This window comes from Falco rusticolus, chromosome 2, assembly GCF_015220075.1.
Source record: "Falco rusticolus isolate bFalRus1 chromosome 2, bFalRus1.pri, whole genome shotgun sequence".
Taxonomy (NCBI): Eukaryota; Metazoa; Chordata; class Aves; order Falconiformes; family Falconidae; genus Falco; species Falco rusticolus.
The window spans coordinates 26,922,015-26,940,328 of record NC_051188.1 but is presented as its reverse complement, the minus strand read 5'-3'; the positions used below and the strand labels follow the sequence as shown (position 1 = coordinate 26,940,328).

Below are 18,314 nucleotides of genomic sequence, written 5' to 3'. Positions count from 1 at the left end.
GTCTTTGTTTAAATCATGGGAGTGTTTTAACATAAAACATTATTAAGGAGATGTTTGCCATCAACATTAATTGTGAACATCTTTTCATGTTTTCATCTGGAGAAGGAAGGCTGAGGACACGATTTAGTGAAGAGAGTTTCAAAAAACATGCCAAGATGGGCTTTCTTGGAGACATTTGTTAATGACCTTGTAAGTCCATGAAAAATAAAAAGCGGGGGGGGGGGGGGGGGGGGGGCGGGGGGCAGGGGTGCAGGGCAGGGAGTTACTGGCCTGTTGTGACCATTAATTTCCCTTTCTACAGCAATTATATGAAGAAACCACTTAGTACATGAGGATACAAATAACCATGCCATCTAAATAAAAACAACATACAAGGGCTTTTTAGGGATTACTGCTGCACTGTGGCTGGTTTATGAAGATAAAACATGGTAAGAACAATTAAGCTGTTCACAGGTGACTAACTTAACACTTCCATATGCCCATCCCTTAACATTATAAAGACAAAAGTATTTTGTTTCTATTTTGTCCCAAACTTCTGTGGGTGGAACTGTTTAGGATCACTTTCAAATGGAAGAAGTCCCACAAGAACTGAAATTAGCATGTTAAGATGACTACACTCTTAATATTTCAAAAACATGCTGATCTTCCTCATACATATATATATATATAATGGCCAAGCGAAAAAAATCTCTCTACAGACCCACTTTTAAAGGTACTTTCAGAAAAGGAGGAAAGGTATCCTGTCAGGTCAATAATTTCTTGTGAAAAGTTCTGCTCACAAAGGATGGGTTCCCTAAATACTTTATTCAGAAAAATTTCAGCATCTAACATGAAAGTAATATGTGTCAGTCTCAGTTTCGACTGGTAAAGAAACCTGTCAGTAAATTAAAGAGATTGCTTCAGTGCAAGGTATCATGACTTGATCGCATTTGTGTGTGACCAGGAGATAGTTCAGACAGATAGACATGTTCTTGGTCATTTAAAAAAACCCCAAACAATCTGGTCTCACAAAGCTCTCTAATAGCTTTTAGTTAAAAGCTTAATCAGCTGAAAAGCAAGAAAAAGCAAAAAAAAAAAAATAGAAAAGGCAATAATAATCAGGAACTGCTTAAAACATTCTAGGAGATGCTTTGGAAACCACACCTAACTGAGAACGGGGGCTATTCTGGTTAACAGAGAACAGACAGACTCAGAAGGGATCTGAATGCAAATACAGTCTATAAAACACAGGGGGGGGGAAAAGAAATAGTCATTTTAGAAAAAAAGTAATAATGGAAACAAAAGGAGCAGAAATCCATGGCTAGCAGAATTAACAGTAACAACGGAGTTAAGCATCCCAGGAATTAAAGTAATTCAAACAATTATTTGTATCAGTACCAGGTGAAAATGATAGAACTGTGAATAATAAAGACTTCAAAAAGTATCTGGAATAACAAGTTAATTTATACATTACTTGTACGGCAAGGTAATAACATATTTTCTATTTTAACGATAACTGAAGATGATGTTAAAAAGCAAATCCTAACTTTTTTGTTAAAAACTGATTTTGAAATCATCAGGTCCTGACACTTTGCTCTCAAGAACTGTAAATATGAGCACTGAGGAGCTCTCTGACTGATGCACACTGCTTCAACAGATTCTGGAAGGCTAGGAACATTAAGGTGGAAGACAGCTAATATTACGCCAGCATTTTTAGACATATATGGAACAGGTGGAGTAATTAGAGGTCTTTCAGAGCTCTAAACAAATTGCAGGTAAAACAGTGGAACAGTTTACACAGGTCATAGTTGCTAAAGAATTAAAGGAGGACAATGTAAGTATCACCAGTGAACAAAAGTATCTGGTGAAATTAAAATCGAATTAAAAGTTTAGCTGGTAAAGGAAATGGGTTTGATATTACAGACTTTTCAGAGGTATTCAGCTTCACGCTACCTGACATTTTAATTAGGAAATTAATGTAAGCTGTATTGAATTTGTATTATTCTAAATTGATTAAAAACTAACTAGATCCTAGGTCTGAAAATGTCACCACAAATGGGGAAAATTTTATCAACTTGATGGGCTTTTAATGAGGGCTCAAAGAGATCATGTCTTGACCGTACAATATTTAACTATGATTTTACAATGACACAGAACAAACGATGGAGGTGTTACTGAGAACTTTGCCAATCTCACAAATTATGGCATTGTTGAAAAGAGGAGAAAAAATCAAGGAAATTATGTAGTTAGATTGTCAACAGGACAGGTGAGGACCTCAATGTCACTCCATTTCCCCCTATTTGCAAGAACAAAGCTGTTCTGACATATTTTTGCCTAATCTGCTCTTCAGGGGGAGTTCCCCCCACACCCATAAGGAAGCTATTGCAGTACTTGCTTGTAAGCCTGATGCGAAAAACTCGCATGTTCCTGCACGCTCACAGTAAGGTGACATGCAGGAGTGAAGAACGTTTTCAGTCCAAAGTATGAGATGGGAAGTCTAACCTGGAATCTAAAGAGATCTTGGGCATCATCTCAGCAAGAGCCAAAATTTTATTAAAATGCTACTGTGATCTTTATAGTTGAACTTAAGTCATAATAAACAAGGCTAACAAAGTTGGCTGAGCTCTGTGTATGTCCCCTGATGTCTGGTCGAGCTGGAGAACCTTGGGCTCTTGATGTCCACAATTCAAAAAGGCATTGAGAATTTAGAAAGTGCTCAAAGGAGACCCCAGTGACTCTTAAGATGATTTAATCACCTGATACTTAAGGGCCATTCTCAAGTGTATGAAGGAAGAGGTAGCATAAGTACAGACTGTGAGCTTTTAGCCTTGTGTATAAAGATACAAGATCAAATTGCTAGAAAAATTCAGAGCGGACAAAGCCATTTTTCTTACAGCAAGGATAAGCCTGAACATGGAACAACTTAGCAAGGCTTGTAATGGATTTTCCATCACTAAAGATTTCAAAATCTATTTTTCCAGAAGATTTGCTCTAGCTCAACCATAGCTGTTGGCTTTGATGCCAAAGTTCAGGGAAATCCTGAGACCTGTGGGTATGTGTGAAGTCAGAGGACAGTGGTTCATTCTTACTGTTTATGAATCTTTTCATACTGTTTCTCTTCATCCAAGCAAATCCCCAACAACAAGAAAACTTTTCAGGTTGGTAAAATAAAGAGTGGGGTTGTATACAATGGCTGACAGTTCATCTGATTCTTCCCAACATTAGGTGTGAAGTTCAGAAGGTGAAGTGAAGGCAGGGGATTACAGCGGTTCTTGAACTAATGCCAGCTGAGACTGAGGCACATAAATATTTCAGCCAGGGCAAGCAAAGAGCAGGCAAGTGATTTATTACACATTTCAGCCAGTGCTGCCTAAAAAGAATGGAAACAGAATCCTTCTAGACTTTACCTTTGAAGGTTTACTAAGTCATCAACATTGTTACACAAAAGGAACAAGAAATGCAAAAGTAGGTTGTCTCTGTCCTTCTTCCTCCAACCAAAAGTAGGTTGTCCTTCTGCTTCCACAGTTTTGAGGAGGAAGCAATAGACTGTCAGCTGGAAGATCTTGTACTTCAAACTAATCTCAGCTAGTCTTGGATCAATCCACATCTCTTGAAATAAAAAGACATCCCAACAGCCATATTGTTCTGAGCATCTGTAGCAGAGAGCAAACTCAGAGCAAACAATGAGACAGGTAGCTGGATCTCAGTGCATTAAAAACTTCAGTGGATTAAAGGCAAGTCTTTGTATGTGGATCAAAGAAAAGGAAAAAACCAAGGGAGTTTGAGTATAATAAGATGATGACAAATTTCACTGGAATTACTGAAAATTTATGTTCTTGTAGCTCAGAGCAGAATTTGCATGCAAAATCTTTAATCACAAATAATATGACTTCATTCTTGTGCAGCTGCTTCAGCAGGTACTTACATACACACAATAACAAAAATCTTTAGCTCAATTACAGTGACGAGTAGAAAATCATAATTTCCAATTCTAAAAACTGTAGTAACCTGGCCAGTTCAAATGTTTTCCTAAGTCCTTTTTGGTTGGTAATTGAAAGTTACCAAGAATGTTTTAAGTTCATTTGTCCATATCACAGTGTGCTCATTCACTTCTTAACACCTCTTTCAACTCTGGATGAAAAGTGCCATGAAGCTAAATGATAAATTTTAGCTCTTACTCATTGTCTGACTGAAAAGGGATTGAATCCACATTCAGGTGGCAGTACACGAAGCTACTCATCCTGTTCACCTCTGTGTCTCCTATAATTTCTGAACTATTGCTTTACGGTCTTCTCAGGTGTTCCTTGTTAACATGTCCATGCTACTGCTGATTCCCTGTTTTCCTTCTCTCCTTTTAGGCATGCATCTCCAAACCTGCCTGCCTACCTCCTTCTTCTGCCTTTCTGAATTTATAGCTTCACTTTTAGAGTCTGAAGCGAAGAGTAGTGAGATGAGCAATTCTAATGCCTTTGCTGTGACAGAACAGAGAGCCCAGCTGCCCAGCACAGCCTCTGCAATGCTGCGTTTACCAGCATATTGCACAAGATTGCAGCTGCTTTTTCCACCTGTTTTTCTTCTGACAATTAGCATCTTAAGTCACAAACACGCAGGAAATTGATGTGAGTAGCATGAAACATGTTTGTATGGAGCAAATGTTTTATCCTGCTTGTGCTGGAAAAGATGTGTGACAGAAGGCTCCCTGATGGTTCAAGTGTTTATTGTTAAATCTGAGACAGATGTGTCCAAACTGTTCTGACCTTAGTTAGGAGATACCCAGACCACCTGTGAATAAGCAGCAGGGTAAACTGAGCAAGCTCCAAGCTTCTAGGCAGCACAAGCAATGTCAGGTGTAGCCACACCCAAGGGTGAGGGGTTGGGACTGGCCCGGTCCTACACCCAGTCCTACCCTGAGAAGGGGAGCAAAAGGCATGGAACTAGGCATCCCGGTAGGGTTTGGACTCCTTGTTCATGCACCCACTGAGAGAGTGAGATGGTGTGGTGGTGTGCTTCCTGCTCCCCACCCCCCAAACTTTTGTTTCCGTGACAATGCTCAAGTGATAACCACCTGTGGTGGTCGTGATGGGTGTATCTGGGTCGTGATGGCCGTATCTGACTCAAGGTGGATTCAGGGGAGACAGATAAAGACACAACAGCCAGGGACTGCTGTGAACAATGTGCCCACTTAAAGGTGCTGGTCAAGGTCCCACTCAAGCCAAGCGTGGAAGAACCTAACTTCTGTAGTCGATACTCCCATATGACCGAGTCGATTATCTTACTCCGTAAATAGTGGACAGCCCAGAGCCAGTCGAGCGCTCCTGCACGGCAGCGGGCTGCCCTCCGGGATCTCCCCTTGAGTAGGGATGCCTCTCAAGGATACACCTTGAGGCTGAGAGATTCCTTGCTGCAACAGATTCTTGGTAAGTGATTAAGAGCATGCTAAACTGAAATCTTAGCTAACTGGTATAAAGTATTGATTGTGCACATATAATCCTTTAGAAATAAACCATTGACCAAGTCCAAGACTAAGTCTGGATCTAGCCACGCCTAAACTCCCCTCTGAGAAGGAGTTTAGAGCACAAGGGGGTCCTTTCTGAACCTCAATGACTCAATGGGAGGGTCTCCCTGACAGTTTTGTCTGACCCTGTCCTTGGTGCAATAAAGAATTAAGTGTACCTTGCCATCGAATCTTGTTACACCACTGTTGCATTTGCTATCAAACTTTGTTAAAGCTCTGTTATATACCAATAAACATCTTGCTACTTCTCTGAGTGAAGTGTGTCACTCCATCTGCGACAGATGGTGATTGCTGCTGCTTCAACAGTCAGCTTCTCCTTCTCCACAATGCTGCCCTGCACATCTGACTCCACCCTGCCACACAGGAACAGCCCTTGCTTTCCAGGGCTCTGGCACAGGCAAAGCGGGCAGCAGAACCACAGCTGTGTTGCTGTTCCCAAGAATCTGCTGCCAGAGGCAAGTGCCTGCTGCGTCTTTGCCTAGAGAAAGCCCATGAGGAAAATGTAACTCACACAGCAAATCCATGATACTGTGGCTAGAAGTCTTCCAGTGCCAGTGCCAGCACACTTGGAGCCGTTCGAGGTATCTCCATCACGCAGCATACGACCCTGCTCTTGTAACAGCTATTTCTTGTTCAGTGGTGGACAGTGCCAGTATTTCACTGGAGCCCTGGAGCGGTACATACAGTCGATATATTTACAGCTCTTAGGAACTTGCAGTTCCCTCCAAGTGGAAAATTCATGTTATTCTATGTGTTTCACACAGTTTCAGCACTAAAAGAAATTAGAACCCTTCCTTCCCTTTTACAGCTACGTCCAGTCTTTACTATTTTCTACATATCCTTTTACTGATGATTTTCTTTACAGAGCTATCCAGCATAAAAAGACAAAATACAGGCCAAAAAAAAGGAATACTCTCAGATCAGGGTTTGGTTTCTAAGTACAGAAGGTTGGTTGGTGTTTTACAGGATGGGATTTGAGCAGGAAAGTTACACCATGTGCAGGCTAAGGGAGGGTGTCTGCACTTATAAGGGGGAGGATGGGAAATGAGGCACTCGAGTGGGATAACGGCAAATGAGAAATGGAATCAGCAGAGCCCAGGCGGTGCAGAGGAGTGACAGGTGATGAGTCACTCCAGCAGGAGGAGGGGGCAGTGGAGCCTTTCAAGGAGGACACAGGCTTTGGAAGCCACTCGGACAAGGATTTGGACTCAGGGGTGGGTCTGAAAGCGTGTCTAGTGAGAGGGGAAAGGAGAGCCCTACTCCTGAGAAGATACATAGTTCAATAGGTTTAGCAGGTCACAGGTAACATCAGCAGATAGTCAACCATTGTAATAAAACAGCTACACGCATGTGCCTCATGATCTGAAATACAACTGTATGCAAAAAAACTCTTCCCAGCTGTACAGTCTGCAGTATAACAAACTCTAGTAATATATAGAGCCATGTGATCTCTTTTAGCTAGGCTTTTTTCAAAACGGTGCAGTTAAAATTGGCACCACACAAATATGAATGCAATTCAGTCACGTCACAAAGAGTCTATGCCTATTTAACTTGCAGCTACTATCAAAGTAAAGATTTGGGAACTGCCTATTAAATCTATGCAGTGGCTCTGTTGCTATCCCCCACTAGCTAGGGTATCTCCAGTAGCAGAACTGACATTTTAATTCACCCTGCTAACGAAGATGGGCTGGAGATAGCACATGTGCACCGAAAAAGTGAGACTATACACCCACCTTGTCCTGCCACGTCTTTGTTGGCTGCAGCAACTGTGAGCAGAGGCACGAGAAAATGGAGGTTTCAACACCTGAAAGAGTTGCAGTGGGACACAGCAGAACGTGGTATAAGATCCCTCAAATTCATAATCAAGAGCCATGCTTCGGTAAGTTACACACCATGCCACAGCCTAGCCACGCTAACTATCCACATGTATAGCATTTGCAGTGAAAATCCTAAGTGCGTAAGTTAAAACTAAACAGCATTATGAATATAAAATCTCAAGTCATGCTGAGTTAGAATGTATGATTAGCATTTTATTAGTGTTTACAGTGATTTATAAATAACAGCATGTCTTCTGCCACTTGTCTGTTGAGAAGTTTCCTATATGGTAAGGGACACAGTAAAGTGGGGAAGCCGCTGATATTTTTAAGACATTTTGGGCCAAAGTGAGGAACAGAGGTACTTGAGGCATTACATTGTATATCCCTATTCCACCACAACCCTGGCACACGCATATGCCCCGATACATTTGCGCCATGTAGCTATAATTCCATTGTGGCTTTTTGATGTATACTCAAACAATGTTAGCTTTTCTGTCATGTTTTACAATGTAAAAAATTTTGGTGAAAATGTCAGCAGGATGGTATCTTTAATCATATTTATTGATTGACCTCAAAAGGCTCAGTGGGATTTAACTGGAGCCCCTCAATGCAACCAGGGTCAAGTTCAGCCAGAACCTATTCCTAGCGCTGTCTAGAGCCCCAGTTTCACCCAACCTTTTATTTCTTGTGCCCTTGAAGCCACTTGACTTCCCTGATATTTCTCTTTCAGCCCCTCCTTATTACAGCTAATGCAATATGCTCCGTAGCTAGAAATAGTTACTCATAGGTAATATGAGGGTTTAATAGGTAATACCTAGAGCCGTAAATGCATCTGCTCACCGGTTACAGCTGCAGTTTGCTGTTCTCTGACCAGTCCCATGAACTGAGGGGACCATTCAAAAACCCTGTGCAAGTATTGCTAATCCTGTTTACAAATGATTTGTTTTGGTTTGTTTTTTGGTTTTGCATTGCAGTTAAAAGCTAAGTGGAGGTCCTACGAGCCCAGCTCATGAAATTGCCAGGAAGATCTTAAGGACAGCAAATTCAAGATGCGGACTCTGCAGCCAGTGGGAGCCCAGCTGGCTGCCATGGCCCAAATACCAGACGAAGGGGGTTTCTGTCAGACACCCCAGGCAGGTGACAGCTCTGGTGTGGGGTCCAGGCAGAGAAGCCGAGCGTAACGCCCGGGGAGAGCAGGTGGCCGCAGCACAGCGCGGTGTAGGAAGGCGCAGCCGTACCCCACATCTCTCTGCCGTTGTCCAGCCGCCCCAGAGAGATATCTTCCCAGCCTCTGCCCATAGCCGGAGTTTGTCCCCTGTGCCCAAAAGCCTGGTCAGCATCGCCCCGGGTGGTGCAGGACGGAGGTGAAGTGGCCCCACACCCCGCTTGGCCACTGTGGCCATCACTTGTGTGAGGGGCCACAGGCGAAGGGCGGGCTGCGGTGGCACCGGGCAGAGCCTCTGCCCCGGGGCGGCCCCGGCGGCCACATACAAAAGCCTCGACGACCCCCCGCAGCCCCAGGCCCGGCTTCTCCCTCCAGCCTCTCCTCGGGCCCTGGGCCGCGCCGGGCAGGGCAGGGCGCGATGGAGGCGCCCCCTCTACCGGGAGCCGCGGGGCGGGGAAATGGCGGCGCCCGAGGCGGCGGCCCTCCCGCGGGGCGCCGGGCGGGGGGCGAGCGGGGCGGGGGGCGAGGTGGCTGTGAGGCGGCGGGGTGCGCGGGTGGGTTCTGTGTGTGGGTGCGTGTCCGTGCCGCGGGGTGCCCGCTGCGGAGGGGGTGCCCGCTGCGGAGGGGTGCCCGCTGCGGAGGGGTGCCCGCTGCGGAGGGGTGCCCGCTGCGGAGGGGGTGCCGCGCCCCCGCGCTGGCGGGGCTGCAGGGCGGGGGGCGCCGGAGGTGAGCGCCCTGCCCGCCTGCGTGTGTGCGTGTGTGCGAGCGCGGGGCGGGCGGGGGGGCAGGGGCGGGCCAGCGGCGGCGGCGCTGCTGGCCGCGGTCCAGCCCGGCGCACTAATACAGCCTGGCGGCTCCCGCCTGACTGACGCCGGCCGGGGCTGCTGCTGCCGCTGCCGCTGCGCCCTGGCCCCGCCGCCGCCGCGCAGCTGCAGCCCCGCTCCCGCCCGCGGCGCGCCGAGACCCCAGCCCGCGCCCGGTGGCAGGTAAGAGCCGGGGCTCCCGGCCGCGTCCCGGGAAGGGCGAGGCGGGGGGGTACGGGATACGACGGCGGCGGGGACCGTGGGGACGGGGACAGTCCCGTCGCCCCAAACTTCCCGCCGGCGCTGCTCCGCATCCTTCGCCGTGCCGTGCCGTGCCGTGCCGTGCCGTGTCCCGGGGCAGCGGCGGGCCGCAGCATCCCCCCGTGCGCCCGGCGGGGCAGCCGCGGCGGCGCCCTGGGCCGGTGTCCCCGCGGCCGGCGGCCCCGCTGCGCCGGGGCGGTGTGCGGGGGGGCTGGGGCTGGGGCTGGGGCAGCAGCGAGATGAGACAAGCCGACGCCAGGACTGCAAGCGAAAGGAGGAGCGGGGGGGAAAAAACAATTTTATGGATGGCGAAACGCTGACAAGTCTTCCCGCTGTTAGGATTTCTTTCCTCGTTCGAGTAGGAGAGAAAAAAAAAAAAAAGAAAACACCGCAAAAAAATACAAAAACAAACCCAAACCCCCACATGACACGTTTGGAAATGCTTTTCCTTTCAGAGGTTATTTTCTGTTCAAGAAATCCCGCTCCTGGACACGCTCCCAAGCCAAACGGAGCAGAATTGCTGGGATTTAGGTTTGTATTCCAGCTACAAACGGGGGCTCTCCTTTTTTTGGCTCCGAAGTTAAAACGTTACATGTTAGCAAGCAGCCAACATTTCCAAAACCAATAGCCCTCGATATGGCAAATTATGAATTATTGTAATTTTATCTCCACGCCTGGGCAGCTCTAAGTGGAGGGAATTCAAAGTTCGGCTCATTTGTAACAATTTGGATATTGTGCTGTAACTTTGTGTTTTCCTGCTTTGATTTTACGGGTAAATTTATTTGATTTATTTCATTCAAAGGCAGGTTTGCTTTAAAAGAGGCATTGGTGGGAGTAAAAATAAATGACACATGCATGTGGACGCACGCGCGTGCTGTTAATTACTTGCGTTTTATAAATTGGTTGAAAAAATTTTTGAGCCCAGAATGGTCAACTTTTAAGTGAGTGAGCTCTCCCTTGGCTGAAGTGGGAAATGATGTGCACGGCTCGGGAACGTATTGAAGTTTGCCGTGGTTTGGGAAGGACACTGCAGATGTCACAAGTTTCAGGACTTGTATCTCCCGTGTGTGGAAATGTACATCTTTATACCCGCATGTATTTGTGCGGTGGGAGTAACCTTCTCGTCTTCAGGAGTATAAGCTGAAGAAAGCACTGCAAAATTCTTCCCCTCAGCAATGGTAGGACAAATGTCATCACTCAAACAAACCTCATCTGTTTTAATCCAGCCAGACAACTCCCTTCTTTCAGATTTGATAAGTACCAGTGTCTGGCTGGTTCATGTTTGCTTCCTGTTAGATTTTAAAGCAGAGGCTGGGGATGTTTGTGGTTGGATTGTTTTTTCTTTTGGTTTTTTTTCTTTTTTTTTTTATTTTAATATGGAGTTAATTTGACATAGTAGCTAAAATAAACATGCCCAAAAATACATTTGAAGTGAGTTGTATCAAGAAGGATATCTTGTGTTGTATTTACTGAGTTTGGCATTACTTCCCATTCTTGTCTGTCCTTTGTGATGGTATTAAAAACATTTTCTTCTTCACTTCGTTAACTCGCACGTAAGCTGATAAACAGTAATTCTGCAAAAATGACTGGAATAATGGTCAAGTGTATTTAATCATGAATCCTTATGATAATCAGGATTTGTAAATAGATACGAGTTGGACATAGAAGCTTTTATTTACGCACAGCAACTGAAACGAATGCACGCAGAGCTGTCAACCGCACAACTTTGTGAAGAAGTTGAGTATTAATATTTTATTAACACACTTGCCTGAGGCTGAGGCATGCACACACGTGCCAAATATCTGCAGAAGGTGGGGACCTGTGTAGAGGAACTCAGTAGCACCTCAGGTTTGGAAGCTGCTTTCACAGAAAATGGTAGCAGTGCCCCATATTGTCTCCGGTGGGTACAAGACGAGGCCTAACTCACTAAAACAGGAGTGTGGAAGTGTTGGTATAATGTATCATATAACATCTGGACAGTTAATCCTCCTTTCTCTCCTTTTATTCTTTTACAGACTTTCTGCATTTCGCATTTGAATCCTTAGCTATCTGCTGTTATCAACGCGGGAGATAGTGTGTCATGTAATCCTCTTCCCTGAATGCTAAAGTGCTGTAATTTTGATGGCCAGGCTAATCTGTCTCTATAAAGTTTTATTTTTCCATTGTTAAATTCGAAGGACAATGACTGCTAATTACAAGTGACCTCTAACCAAAACACTAGCTAGAGTTTATCACCAGTGCTGATACTGGCTAACAGTAATTCCAGCATCAGCAGTACTAGCACCCCATTTCAAAGAAATTTAACAGAATAAGGGGAGCCAGAAGGGAAAAAATACTTACGCTCTGGGTAATTTGTCTGCTCCAAAAATATAGGGAAAGTGTACGGAGGTTCCATTTGCTGTGCAATATACCCCTTACAAATACAAATTACAGGGATGGGGGAAGAAAGAAAAAAAAAATCATAAATTTTTGAACTGAACAGCACAGCAAAAACATACATAGGAAAGGTTGTTCTGGTAGATCTCCTGGTTTCCTGCTGCAGGCAGGTATAAAGAATCATTAGTGCTATTGTACGTCAACAACAAAAAGGGTTGTAACAATGACAATTTGAGAGAATCATTGCTGTCCTATTCCTATCTTAGAGAATATTTGTTGTAAGGAAGCATTAGACTCTGAATACAGTATAATAAAATTAATTTTTAAAAATATCCCAAATTATTTCCCATCTTATACTTTGTCTGTAATGTTTGAATGGTTAATACTGTGGGAATTTTACAGATGAAGAGGTGAATTAAAAGAGTCTAGGGCCCTGTGTTTTTATTATAGCAACTGAAAACCTCGCTGTGCTTTTGCAGATGAGTGTATCTAATAGACTGCGGGATCAGAGCCCAGGCTGAGATCCTGACTAATACATGTATGCATGTATTAAATCGAAGCAGGTGAAACATTATCTGCTCAAGTTTTGCACAGATACCTGTGATTTTTAGACAGATTGGTCTTCAGGACCACTTGCTGGTTTCTGCAAGAGCTGTTGCAACATCTTAGATGTAAGGTTGAGCAGTTTGCTTTGAGCTTCAGCCCCTCTGGACAAGGGCACAGCAAGGACACGATGGAGGTGGACGTGGAGTGGAGTCGATTTCCCAGTTTATGCTGTCACCCCTACATAAAAACACAGAGCAGAAGACAAAAATCTGGTAATTGATCTCTGTTTTTCTGAGACAGCATTAAGATCAACGTGGATTTCTGACTGGGAGGAGAAATGCCTTATCTTTCCCACATCCTTCTCTCTAGAACTTGTTTCCTTCCTACTCTTTTTCTTTGTCAGTAGCATCACCATCCTCCCCTCTGCCAGACTTAGCATCATCTTTGCCTCTTCTGTTTCCTCACAGGTCTTGGTACTCCAAGATATCTCCTGACACTTTTTCTTCATGTTACTTCTTACATTCCTCCTTCCTTTTTGTTTGCAGCTGCCAAAGCATTAGTCCACATTGTGGCAACCTTCCAGCTTGATACTGCAACCTTCCGTTTCCCAACAAGCTCTTTTCTCCCACCTACGTTCTGTTCCCAGTCAGCATGACCCCTGCCAAAATCCTGCGTCTTTTGCTTTTCTTTCTGAAACGTCTCCATGCAGACTCCAGTTCTGGAGTCTCTCTATACACCTGGTCTTTGTTTAGGCTTTGAAAACATTCCCCACTTCCAGAGTTCCCCAGAACTATTGGCCTCAGACTCGCCATCCACTGAAAGAGAGAAATGAGGAGGAAAGAAAATTAACAGACCCTTGGGTCATTACAGTTTGTTCTGCTTCAGGCTTTCTTTTACCCTCATTACCTGGCTACAATAGGAGCCAGATTGGCCATTTCTTGATAACAGTTATTTTGTGTTTTTTCGGTCTGGTGGTGTACTCGGTCGTGCAGCCATGCTGTGAAGAGCAGCAGGCAGGGAGCTGGCGGTGATGGTACCCTTTCCAGAAAGTGGTGTCTGCTAATAGCAAAGCTCTGGTAATGAAAAATCCTTTATAGCACAAATAACCCTGCTGCTGAGGTCAATACATTTCAACAATACTTATTCTTTTTTGGGGTGTGCTTTCTTGCCATGCCCTTCCTTAACAAAAAGTCCTTTTATTTTATTTTTTTTTTTTTGTCTTTTAAACATTCCTGTGCAGTGTTCCTTATCAGGAGAGATCACAGTGATTAATAAAGCTGTCCTTGTCTGGGTACCTGTATGACAGATGCAGAAATCAAGGCACCTGAGGGAAAACCATTTACCCAGAGACCTGTGGCAGGGTGCAATCCCACATGTTCCCCAACAGGCACGGAACTGACCGGAGGCACAAACAGTTCATGTGGCTTTTCAAGATTCCCTTATGGTTGCTTGCTGGCCTGGCCTATTCAAACCTACTTGTCTCTGTCAAATTACACCGGCCCGGCTGCCAACGTGCAGTTTCTTACCCTGCAGCACATATGAGGTAGCTAATTTATCTCTCATCAACAGATCTTGAATTACTTCACGCAGGGCATGAGGCCTCCAGAGGGACATCTGGAGTAGAGAAAAAACTGACATTCATTCCTGTGCAAGGCAGCAGCCCACGGCTCCCACCTGCCCTGCCACATGCCCTGCAGGACTGGTGCTGGGACTGAGGCTTCTTGGTGGTGACCTGCTTGGGACTCTTGGGCTGGAGGGGCTGCGTGGGGCAGAGCTGAATGCTAGGAGGAGAGAGGAAAGGGAGAAACAGCCCTGGAGACATGGGGCATTCTCAGAGTCCTGGGGTGGGATTGCAGGAGAGGGAGATGTTTCTTTTAAAGTCTCAGGACCCTATTTCTGCCTTTTGCTCAGTGTTTTCTGAAGCTAGTTGTTAGCATGGCATGTCATCTTACATGCTAAAGGGAATCCAGCCCTCTTTTTATACTCACAGGCTCAAATGTAGGCATATGAAGCCTGTTTAATTTCATAAGTAAGTGATTTGGTTTATAGAGAAGCCAAGCACCCACATCTTCAGCTGAAGTCACTGGGGATGGCCAGATGTCTCCTCCTTTCCCCCCACAGGAGGGAACTAGATACACAAGTTCTTGCTCCTTTTGTTCTTAGTCCTGTTGTTGTGAAATAACTTTTAATGAGAGTCCAAGCATATCCAGATATTTTTCATGGAAAATGCCTCAGTGCTATTGCTTGGAAGCATTGGCCTCTTGTCCAAGGCAATCCCTGCCACTGAATCAGATCTTTACATGGATAAAACACACTTAATAATAGTGCTTACCTGTCCTCCAGTCTGATTTTTTGCAGTTCTCTGAGATGTAGACCCTGTGGATGCTCCACCCATCCTCCCCCCTTCAGGGTTTCACAAGCCACTGAGGGCTCAATTAGCACAGATTACTGCGGATGTTCATGCAGGAGAACCTATATGTCAATCTTATTGCATTAGCAATTTCCCACAGTGATGCACAATGAAAGCCTTTTAGGAAAAACAGATTTGAATGTGATATGGTTTGAACACAATGAAATGCTAATGTGATTCCATGGAAAGCTGCTAACATGATGTATATGGAAAGCCTTTTGTGTGTGAAATGTATCCCCCCTGTATGCGCTTGGCCAGACGTTCTCACCTGGGAGGAAGAAGAGGTGGCCAGCAGTACTGCTGCTCCCTCTCCAGGCCTGCTGTCAGTCAGAGAGGAAGCACTTACAGAATTTCTTCCTTTTGAGTATTTCATTGATGATCTATACGATCCGTATTTCACTTGCTGAACTGGGTGATGCTACATCTTCTGCAAAAGGTGTCTGTAACTGCAACCAAGTGAATAACCCCTTCAGGCAGAGCTCCCAGATGTCTCACGCTCTCTCTGTCAGGGACCTTGGGTGTCAGGCAGGGAGCCTCTGTGCCAGGCTACCGCTAGCGGCATGGCTGGGGATGCCCTGGCAACATGGGATGTTTAGAGGCAACAAATTCCCCAGATAACTCCTGGTGTCACAGGTTATCTCTGACCTTGTGGCATCAGATACCCAGCACAACTAGGCAGCAGATCTCAAAGGTGTGAGATGTAGTCCTTGCAGGGGGAGAACCAGGCACCTGTTTCTGTTGTGAGGATCAGACCTGGCAGAACTGCTAGTGGGAGCCAGCCTCCCTGTCAGTTCTGTGTATTCCCCCAGGGAATGAAGGTATTCTGCACTGTGCTGAACCTCACCCAGCTGGTCCTCAGGTCTCCTCTTGGGTAGATGGGATGCACTACTGCACAACACAAGAAGAACATTTGCTTTATCCTTTTCCCCCTGTGTGCACTGGCAATGTGCAACCAGAGCTCCAGAAGTGCATTCCTTTCCTACAACTTAAAACGCTAAACTTTCAGGATAGGTTCCCATCAGACTTGAGCACCACATCCTTGGTGAAGTAACTGTTCTTTAGTTGTATCCTTATTCACAACATTCTTAATGTCTACCTCTAAGCAAATCCTGTTCCTAAGATGGGTATTTGGGAACGGCTCCAAGAATGCCAGTGAATGATAAATGAGGATTACAGGATCTGATTAGTGTAGATACAAACTTTGGGTCAGCAACGAAGCTGAAATTCTTTTCTAGTCCCCTTCTTCCTTTGTGAAGTGTTTGTTCTGGAGGCACTTGGCTGCATGCTTTGTATTAGAGACGAGTCAGCGTTTATTTTAAAAGCAGGAATTCTATTTTTTGCGTATTTCCAACCATTCCATTTTTAGAAACACCGATGGCTTTGCTACAGTTTCTCTGGGAATGGTGGGTATGTGAGGAATGCAGGACTGACTGTCTATAAAATGGGGATAACCAGAGCCATGAGAAGACATTTTGGCTCCCCAGGGCAGGTTGATGCACCTCCCCATCATGTCCCACTGCCTCCTGCTATCTCCCACAAATATTTCCTCAGAGCTCCCCCATAGCATGTGTGCTCCTTAGCCTCTGGCTCTGCGGGAGGAAGGCAGCAGAGAGAGGGGGTTTTCCTCAAAGCTCCCAGTCTGAGCCTGAGAGAGGCAGCCACAGGAAGGGATACGGCAGGGACTGGGTCTTCCTTCTGCCCACGGGGAGCAGGGCGTGGGGCAGAGAAGAGGATGTGTCCCTGTGGGACTGCATCTCGAAACTTCGGTGTGGCCCAGCTGGGGAACGCAGTGCGGTCCACTCTGTGTAAACATCACAGTCACTGGTTTCCTTTAAAAATTAATATGGAGGAAGGAAGTGCAGTCAAAGAGAGATCATGGTGATAAATTGGTCTGGTTTCATATTTTTGCACAGACTTTGGTCATGGTAATTTTGTGGGGTGCCTTCAAATATTGTGAGAGATTTTCAAAGGTAAAAATCGACGAGTGTCCAGCCTTCTGGTCTGGATTTACCCTGAGCAGCAGGATGCAGGTAGCCCAGAGGCCAAAGCCAGTGCAGCCATGTTAGCCTGGTGGCACACCTGAAGAGAGGGGCTCTTTTGCTTGGTCACAGTAGGGGACGTAGGGTCAGAAGGGCTCATCACAAAGGGTTTTCCTGTCCTTTCTTCCTCCGTAAGGCCAGCACAGTTCTTCCTGAAGCAAGAAAGCTGTGTAATCTGAACTCACAGACCTCCAGCAGCAGTAACTATCTCAACATGTGGCTGTGCAATCCATACATTCTCCCTTTTTCTTCAAGTGGATGTGAAGGACAGATTGCCCCTATCCTGCTTGCAACAGCCTTTTGCACATTGCCGTACTGTTACCACCTCCATGCCCTTCTATTCTCCCCACCTTAAGTCACACTAACGAAGCTTTGTTGAAGCATCTGTGGATGTGCTCACCCAGAGCTGTCCCACCACAGCAATTGGTACATCCCTTCCCAGTCAAGCATCGTGGGCATACCAAAAGCAAGCTGGGTACTTAATTTATTTTTGTGATGGAATTTACACTTCTTAAACACATCTGCAAGTGTTTGGCCTATGGAAATTTATGTGGCTGTGTTAAGGTGTGCAACTTATATATTTGAATCTTCTTTGTTTCTTCTTTATATCAAATGAGAATGTGTTATTCCTGTCAAGAGAAGCTGAACAATGGTGAGTAGATGAGGTAGTATTTGAATGATTCCACAAGCTCAGAGAAATTATTTGGATGTCATAGATTTTTAGCCACTGGCATCACATTTTATCCTTATTTTATCCAGGATGCAGCGAGTTCAGTTCACAGTGTGGATGTGTGGCTAGAGAGGCATGAAGTGCTGTGAGATTTCATCTTTGATATTGATGGCTTCACATAAAGTTCAATGTAGAAGGGCTTTCAGAACAAACTTGAAAAGAAAAACCCAAGAAAATGAGTGTCAGAAGTTTGCATTATTCATTTAAGCTTATAGGAATAAACAATGAGATGTTGCCAGGGCTGTGTGAAACATGGATAAATTTGAGTCTCAAGCCCTTTACCTCCTATCATTGCAGCAGTTTTCAACTGGAGCAGTCCGGGGTCAAACCAGGAAGAAATTTAGTTTCTTAATTAAAAAAAAAAACAACACAACACCAACCTTCTTTACATTGCATTTAATTAAAACCCTGGGTGTCAGGTTCTGTGGTTGTGGAAGAACTCGGTAACATTGTAATGAATAATTCATTCACTGTATTTTGCTGGGTTCGAAAGACAGTGGTTTCAGATAGGTTTGTAACAGCACCCTTGTCTGGCAGGTCCCAAGCACAACAAGGAGCCCCAGGGGATCCCAGATGATGTCATGGGTGCCACAAGTGGAACATGAGTCTTTTCAGGTGGTTTACATGCATCAGGAGTAACATATGGCCACCGTTGCCCAGCCGTGAGCTGGTT

At 45.3% G+C, this 18,314-nt stretch overlaps 1 protein-coding gene across 2 annotated transcripts in view; it reads left to right on the top strand.

Annotated features, from left to right (window-relative positions):
* The first annotated feature begins 9,365 nt into the window (after positions 1 to 9,365).
* Positions 9,366 to 18,314, top strand: part of SMAD9 (SMAD family member 9) — a 43,210-nt gene continuing 34,261 nt past the window's right edge. For both annotated transcript variants that reach the window (XM_037376598.1, XM_037376597.1), the window contains exon 1: positions 9,366 to 9,462. The gene's annotated coding sequence lies outside the window, so the exon portion shown is untranslated. The remainder of the gene's footprint in view (positions 9,463 to 18,314) is intronic.